At 42.8% G+C, this 8364-nt stretch overlaps 1 protein-coding gene across 2 annotated transcripts in view; it reads right to left on the reverse strand.

The window, feature by feature from the left end:
* Fstl4 (follistatin like 4) overlaps positions 1–8364 on the reverse strand; it is a 419001-nt gene that overhangs the window by 383880 nt on the left and 26757 nt on the right. The gene's annotated exons all lie outside the window — the stretch shown is intronic.

An 8364-nucleotide genomic window follows, 5' to 3' on the forward strand; every position in this document is an offset into this window, starting at 1 on the left:
AGGAGGAGGAGGAGGAGGAGGAGGAGGAGGAGGAGGAGGAGGAGGAGGAGGAAACAAGGAACAAAACAGAACAAACAAGACTCACCTCTAACTGCGTGCTGCTTAGAAGAGATACGTGATAACTACCAGCCCATTAAAAAAAGCCTGAATGTAAACATATTTAAAAATATATATACCATGATTCCAAAGAAATAAAACCTGGGATAGATAAATAGACTCTAAAGCAAGAGCTAGTATTAGTGATAAAAACGATGGTTCCAAATATATATACACCTAATAGTAGAGCCTAAAAACACACAAAAATGAAAGCTGAAAGAACTAGAAAAAGACATTTTTAGGATACAATAGTGATTAGATTTAAGAAATCTCTATTAATAGCATAATAAACAGAGGGAAAATCAGTGAGAATACAGGAGAAGCTGGAGTGGGAGGTATGCTTGCCACACAGACATAAAGACCCCAACTTTTGAATCCCAGCACCCATATACAAAAATAGAGGTGGCTGCATGTTCATAACCATAGCACTGTAGGTGGTGGGGATAGAATGCCACTGGGGTTACCTGGCTACCACCCTTACTCTAGGCTCAGTGACAGACCCTGTCTCAAGGAGTAAGAGTTATAGAGCAGGACACCTGGCATCCTCCTCTGGCCAGTGCATGCACCTGAATACATAGATGTGCACATACACGCACCCCCACACACACACACACACACAGAGATAGATAGAGAGACAGACAGAGACACATACAGAAACGGAGACAGAAACAAAGAGACAGAAACAGTGAGAGAGAGAGAGAAATGTGTGTACAGTGTACAGAAGAGCTGAACACTGTAATAAAGAAGCCCTATTTACTGGTACACACAATCACTGCCCCCAACAACTGAGCTCCACACATTCTGCATAGACCATTTATTAAAACTCACCAAGCCTTCAGCCAGTTTCAAATCACAGGAACCACACCGAGAGCGTGTGTAACTTCCTGACTATAGTGGCTTCAAAGTAGAAATCAGTAACAAAGACAGTGAGACAAATTTCCGCAAACATTTGGCCCATAGATCCCAAAACACATCACATATCTATAGCATATCACACGGATCAGAAAGCTTTTCTCTTGGAGGGAAGAACCACACAAGAAGCAAGCACTTTAGAGCAGAGTAAGAACTGAATTATAATATCTTCCCAAGTGTGAGATACAGGGCTAGGATCAGCTCAGTGGTTGGTGTTTTCCTAAGGTACATGGGGCCTTGAATTAGGACCCTAACACTGAAAAACAAAACAAAACAAGTGGGATATATCAGTTGAGATGAAAATGATAGCCTCAAATGCATGCTTGAAGGACATTTTCTTAAAAGACTGAAAATGAATGACCTAAGCATTTATCTTTAAAAACTAGAAAAATAACAATTTAAGTCCACAGAGGGTAGAACAAGAGAAATATGACAGGAGCAGAAATCAATACAATAGGGAAGAAAATTGCACCATGAAAAAGTTGGTTCTTTGGAAAGATTAATAGCTTGATAAATCCCTAAGAAAGCAAATCAAAGCAGGAGGGAGGTGTGGGGATGCTAACAAATCACATACCTTCCATTTCCGGTGTCTTGGTAACACAACAGGGAACAATTGTCTTTGCAGTCGAGGGCACTAGATCAATTGGATGTCCACATGGCAGAAAAGCAAACCTCAACCTCCTGTCCCACAACGCACAGGGAGAGGTCAGTTCCAGATGGACAGTGGGTCTGGGGATGAAGGGTCATGAAATGGAAACCCTGGGTGGCTTCAGCTGCATCTTGGTGACCTTTAAGAGGGTGGACATAGCTGCGGAGGGTTCTACAAGAGCCTAACAAAAGGAGAAGACTGATATCTTAGACATGATCAAAACTGAGCCAAGTGTTCATTAATAGGTTCAACAGAGATGGTGAAAGATGTAGAAGCTTCAACTCTATGTGGAGGATGACTCTGAACTTCTAAACCTCCTGCCTCTGCCTCTCCTTAGCTGGGACTACAGGTATGGGCCACCACGTTTGATTTAATGTGATGCTGGAGATTGAACCTGAGGCTTCACAGATGCCAGGCAAGCTTCCTAGCAGCCAAGCTGAGCCCCGAGTCTCACAACGAACCTTTTAGCAGAATGCAACACTGAGAACTGGTTAAACAGGTACAGGCGTCCTGCAGGAAATCTTTTGGTGTGTATCTCTCTCACTCCAAATCTATAAAGTATCTCTGTAGATAAGAAACATACAAACAGCCCAACTGAAAAATGAGCAAAAGATGTGAATAGCACATTGTTAAACAAGGGAATAGTACCACAAACCACAGAATCGACAATATGCCTTTTTATTTAAAGCTGTTTTAAAATGCCAGGGTCTGCACAGGTCTGGAGTAGCTATCGTTTTCCAGCAACAGCAGGGTTGCTTTTACTAGTTGAAGATCTAGCTCTGTGTGTGTTCCTCTCCAGGAACGAAACCTGTGTCCTGCAGGTATGTTTATCACAGTGTGTCTTTTGTTGCCTTTAAAAATCCTTTAGCATCTGTTTAACCCAATTCTCTGTATTAAATGCCACTAAATGATGTATTTTGGGTCTGGGGTGCAGCTTGGTTGGTGGAGTGTTTGGCTAAACATTCATGAAGCTCTGGATTCCATATCCAGCACCATGAAAATAAACGAAGTATAGTGGTACACACTTGTGATATCTCAGCACTGGGCAGGCAGAGGCACAGGATTGGAAGTTCAAGGCCATCCTCTGGTACATAGAGAGGCTAAAGCCAGCCTGGGGTACATGAGACTGTCTCTAAAAATAAACAAAATAATGAATATTTCTTTACTTTTTGGTTTTTGGGGTTTTTTTTTTGGTTAGTTATTTTGTTTTGTTTTGTCTTGTCTTGAAGACAAGATATCTCTCTATAAACCAGGCTGGCTCAAATTCACAGAGATCTGCTTGCTATAAATATTCTTTAAATATCATAATTGTTGTGATATCTGTTTTTCTGACTTACCAATTCCACTCAAAGGTAAATGTCCAGCAGAACAAGTGGAAAGAACGTAAGAGCCAGAAGCAGATGACTCCAAGGAAACCATCTTCCAGACACAGCAGGACTGATGCACATAGGAACTTGCATAGACTATAGCAGTACACACAAGACCCACACAGGTTCAAGTCACACAGTATCTTAGCACTGACAAGGGAAATCGACACCAAGCCCCACCCTTAACCAAGAAGCTATTTGTGATAGATATCTGTGGGCAAAGGCAAAATCAGTTTTCCATAGTAGAGTGTCATAAGGCTATCAGCCACACTCCAAGACAGGCCCACACCTAAGCATGTGCCACAATAGGGACACAAAACAAACTTTATGGGTTTGGTGGGCTTTTTGTTTAGTTTTGTTTCACCACTTGTTGATTAATGGGGTTGTTCGTTTTGAGCTTTAGGAGTTTTGTTTGTTTTTGAGGGAAAGATGTGGAAAGAGAATATAAAGCTGGGTATGGAGGGAAGTGAGGAAGACCTGAGAGAAACTAGGGGAATGGAAAAATAATCAAAATATACCTGGAAATTTTCATAAAATTTCAATAAAGAAAAAGGCATTCAGGACAATTAGTGATTATAATACCTCCTCAAGTTCACAACTCCTTAGTACAAGAAAGCAGAGAGAATGAAATAGATTAAATGCAGAAAAAGATTTCAGAGTCTTATATTCAAAAGAATAAATGGGGGCTGGAGAGAAAGAACAGGAAGTATATTCATATAAGGACCAGAGGCAAGTTCATTGCAGCTCACGGCTTGTTGCATGATAGCCAAGAACGGGGACCACTTCAAATGCTATTCAATGTAGAATGGATAAATAAAATGGAAACCTGACAGCAATGCACAAGAACAGATTTCCACACACTAGAAAGATCTGGGTAAGTCTCAGGAGCAAGGGCTGAAGGAAGGAAGAGGACAACTGTAAGATTTTACTCCTTTGAATTCTAGAAACAAGCTATCTAGGGATTAGTGGTAACCCTTGGGAGGGGAATGAAAGGAACACGAGAGTTGGGGGTGGGTCTGGGGTGCTCGGAACGTTCCACGTCATGGTTTTGGTGCCGGTCACACAGACCTGTTTACTTTGTCATAATTAATTGAGCTCTGCACTCAGGAAATGTACACTCTGCTGTAGATCTGATAATCATGTGTTGAAATTAAAAATATAAGACATTACATAGAGTACACATTGGAGGTTTGCTGAATAGAGGGAAAAAGTTCAAGCTCTACTCTATATTTTACAGTATATAAGACAGAAGAGGAGGGAAATTCTTAGTATGTCCCCTCTAAAACGGACTGAAACTTTATTACCCCTGTAACAGGGTGAACAGCTGGAACCTTGGGGTGAAGAGGTCACAGACTAAGGGTGTTGTCAGGGGAATGGACTAGTGATTCCTGGAATGGATCCCCAGTAAAAGAATATCTCACAGTGAGTGTTTCTCTGGTGCACACACACGTGTATGTCTTTACTGTGTGATGCCCTCTGCCGCTCTTTGATATTCCACAAACGCTCACTCCAGGTATTGGTGCCATGCTCTTGGATATCTGTCTTCAGAACTGGATGAAGCAAATCTCTGTTCTTTATGGATAACCCAGTCTTGAGTATTCTCAATGTCAGTTCCTCTGAGAACAAGGCTATACTCTACTGATGACCACATAGGAAAGAAAGGGCCCAGGCAGAGCTCCATGCCAGCGTCTGAAATACCACGCCACTTACTTACCAAAATAAGTCACCCACAAATGCTACTGAAAATGAGATACAAATGAAGCGCTAGGCTTTGAGATCAGATGGCCTCAAGCTTGTCCCCACCAGAGGCCCCCCAAACACAGACATCTCCTCCATTAAATCATTTAAGTGTCCTAAGTTTCAGTTTATGTATCTATGAAATCTAGGCAGGAGTAGAACATTCCCAGAGAGTAGTGTTGATGTAAATGACCGTGAATCTTAGCCTTGCTTAGTAGGTATTTGGCACAGATGTCTCCAAAGTTAGTCTTGACCATGACTGAAAATAACCAAGAAATACAGAAAAGATCATTTTGGAGAAACAGAAGCTCAGTGCCTTTCTGGTGATAGAGGGTAAACCGGGATCTGTCTTTCTAGGCCTTGAGAGAACAGCCCCTAAAATCTGAGGAAACATACAGAAGTGAATTCATTGATGCACGTGACATCAGGGGCCCTGGAGGCCTCACCGAAGGAAGGAATGATTTTCTGCGGAGAGCATCAAGCCAGATGGTTATAAATGAGAGTGAGCACACGGGCCTTTCTTAATGACTAAATTTCTTTAACTAAAAATCTAATTTTATTGTGGTATAAATCACACTTTCTTGAAGTAGGGAATTAATTTTAGATTTTTCATTCACTGTTCATAACCTTTCTATGAATCTGACAGCCAAATCATTCTAAATGTCATTTAACCAATACAATACAACGGCTTTATTCCTCGTTGTACCTTCCTGAATCCATTATCTCCACTATAATGTAGAAGAGCTTAAGTAAAAAGAAATTACCATTTCAAAAAGCTGTAGTTTTACTGTGCAGTTGAACAGCATAATCTTTATTTTTAAATCAATATAATGTGAGTGCTGAGTAATATTTTTCCTAATCTAGAAGTTCCCTGCTACCCGAGGGGGGGGGGGGATAGAGGGAGAAAGGCAGAGAGAGAGAGACAGAGAGAGAGGGAGAGACAGACAGACAGACAGACAGACAGAGTTTAAGGGCTGTCTAAAGTGTTTAAACAAAGTACCTCCGATGTCCAGGAGAAGGCAGGTAGCACCTTCCTCTGACAATAGTTGTGAATCCTCAGCCATGTTCCTACCTGGTTAGAGGAAAGGGTATTATGGGATGCAATGACTGCTGGGAAAATGTGGACTATGTGAATATGACAAGCACTTTCAACTAAAAAGTGATGTTCTAGGAGGCCAGCTGGAGCCCAGTTTGGCCGGCATATGCAGATTAGTAGAGGGGAGTCTGCCATGGCCAGGCCACTACTTTAAGGGTCCCAGTGTCCATGTTCTGATGCTGAGTCTCTTATGACAGCTCCTCTATCCAGCCACAGAGGGGCTGAGGAAGCTGCTGGCATTAGCTTTGCTCAGACCCTAACTTCAAAAGGATGCTACAAAAGGAAACCCACTTTCTCAGTTTCTGAACCACCATGTCTGGAAGAGACAGACAACCCTTTGCTGATGAGACTCCAACATCCAGTTTCTCCTAACAGAGATCCTCTGAAAACCAAGGCTGCTTTAGCAAGCATCCTTGCACCTCCTCCACAGATTCATTTGAATTTTAAAAACTCCACTCCAACTACTTTCATTTTCACTAGCAAGACACCATTCTGCAATTAAAATCTCCTCCTGGACTGACAGCAGACAGCTAAATAAAGCAATGTCTTGTGTGGCATGTGTTCCAAGACTGGCTCCCACTCACTGAGCAGGCATAAGTGTTCTGTAGGATCTCTCTCTGGGTGGCTAAACTAGAGGCAGAAGGAAAGCCATTGCACTGGGAGGCTTCCCGGCACGTGTGTCTGAAGCTTCAGAGCCAGGTGATAGAGAAGATTGGAGCGTTAACTCTAAACTGGGGATTAGCTTGAGAGCCAAGCTAAAGAATCAAGAAGGCAGGAGGGGCTGGGAAGATGCCTTAGTGGGGCATAAGCTTGCTGAACAAGCATGTGGAGCCGGGTCCAGAGCCATGGCAGCCATCTTAAAGGCAGGCAGGCATGGTGGTATACATCTGTAATCTCAGCACTGGTGGGTTGCAGACAAGTGAATGTGGTGTCTCACTGGCCAGCCAGTCTAGCTGAAATGCTGAACTCCAGGTTCAGAGAGCAAGCCTGTCTCAGAAAGTAAGGTAAAGAGTGATAGAGGAAGACATCTGACTGGCCTGCATGCTCACATGTGCATGTATGTGTGCTCACACACACATACTCACACCATGTGCTAGACAGATATACAGGCAGACATGATAGATAGATGATAGATAGATAGATAGATAGATAGATAGATAGATAGATAGACAGACAATAGATAGGTGGATAGATAATTAGATAATAGGTAGATAAGTAGGTAGGTAGCTAACTAGAAGATAGGCAGATAGATAATATGTAGGTAAGTAGATGGGTAGGGATAGAGATGACAGGAAAGGAGGTAGACATGATACAGAGAGAGGGAGGGGGAGGGAGGAAGGGAGAGAGGCAAGAAGGGAGATAGATAGATGGATAGATAGATAGATAGATAGATAGATAGATAGATAGATAGTATAGAGTCTTGGAATTCCTATTGCTGTGATGAAAAACCATGACCAACAGGGAAGAAAGGATTTATTTCACTCACCGTTCCATATAACAGTTCATCATCGAAAGCAGTGAGGGTAGAAACTCAAACAGGGCAGGAACCTGGAGGCAGGAGCTGATGCAGAAGCCACAGAAGGGGACTGCATTACTGGCTTTCTTCATGAGGCTTATTCAACCCACTTTCTTATAAAACTCAGGACCACCTGCCCAGGTATGGCTCCACCTACATAGGCTGGACTCTCCCCCATCAGTCACTAATTAAGAAAATGCCTTACAGACTTGCCTACAGCCTGATCTTACAAAGGTATTTTCTTAACTGGTGTTCCTCACTCTCAGGTGACTTTAGTTTGTATTAAATGGACATAAAACTGTTCAAAACAGACAGATGAGTATATGAGGATTTTTTTTTCTAAGACAGAAAGTGGACATCTCCTGTTTCTCCACTCATACAGAGCCTACTCAAGTATCCAAAGAAGTGTCAAGCCCCGGGGCTCCTGAGGATGTCAGCGAGGGGAGGGTTCAGAGCTCTTCTTCTTCACAAAGAACAGGGTCACAGGGGCTCTCTGGAGTTAGGGAGCATCGTGTGAACTCCTGAGGCCCCTCCTTAAAGTCAGAACAATAGAGAAAGGTGAAGCTGCTGGGTGGAGGAGACAGGAAGATGCTGGGGTAGCTGAGGGAGTTTTGGCTCACATCATAGGCACCTGTCCATCAGCCCTGCCCACAGGCTGCCTAGGCAGATGAGCCCTGCCTTGCTTACATACTACCACAGGAGTTCAAGGACTAAAGGAGGAATGCTTGAGCCTGTCTGCACGGACAGAGAAAGTGGCATTTTCTCACACTTAGTTAAAACACAAGTAGGAAGGTGAACAAATTCTGTGTGCCTCCTGTTTCTTGTCTAATGACAAATGGACCTATGTAAAGAACCAGTGTTCACAAAACACTGGAAAGGCTAAAATAACTAAGCCAGAGAATTTGAAGGGAGGCTTACTAACACACACACACACACACACACACAGAGAGAGAGAGAGAGAGAGAGAGAGAGAGAGAGAGAGAGAGAGAGA

Source organism: Grammomys surdaster, unplaced genomic scaffold, assembly GCF_004785775.1.
Source record: "Grammomys surdaster isolate TR1022 unplaced genomic scaffold, NIH_TR_1.0 262, whole genome shotgun sequence".
NCBI lineage: Eukaryota > Metazoa > Chordata > Mammalia > Rodentia > Muridae > Grammomys > Grammomys surdaster.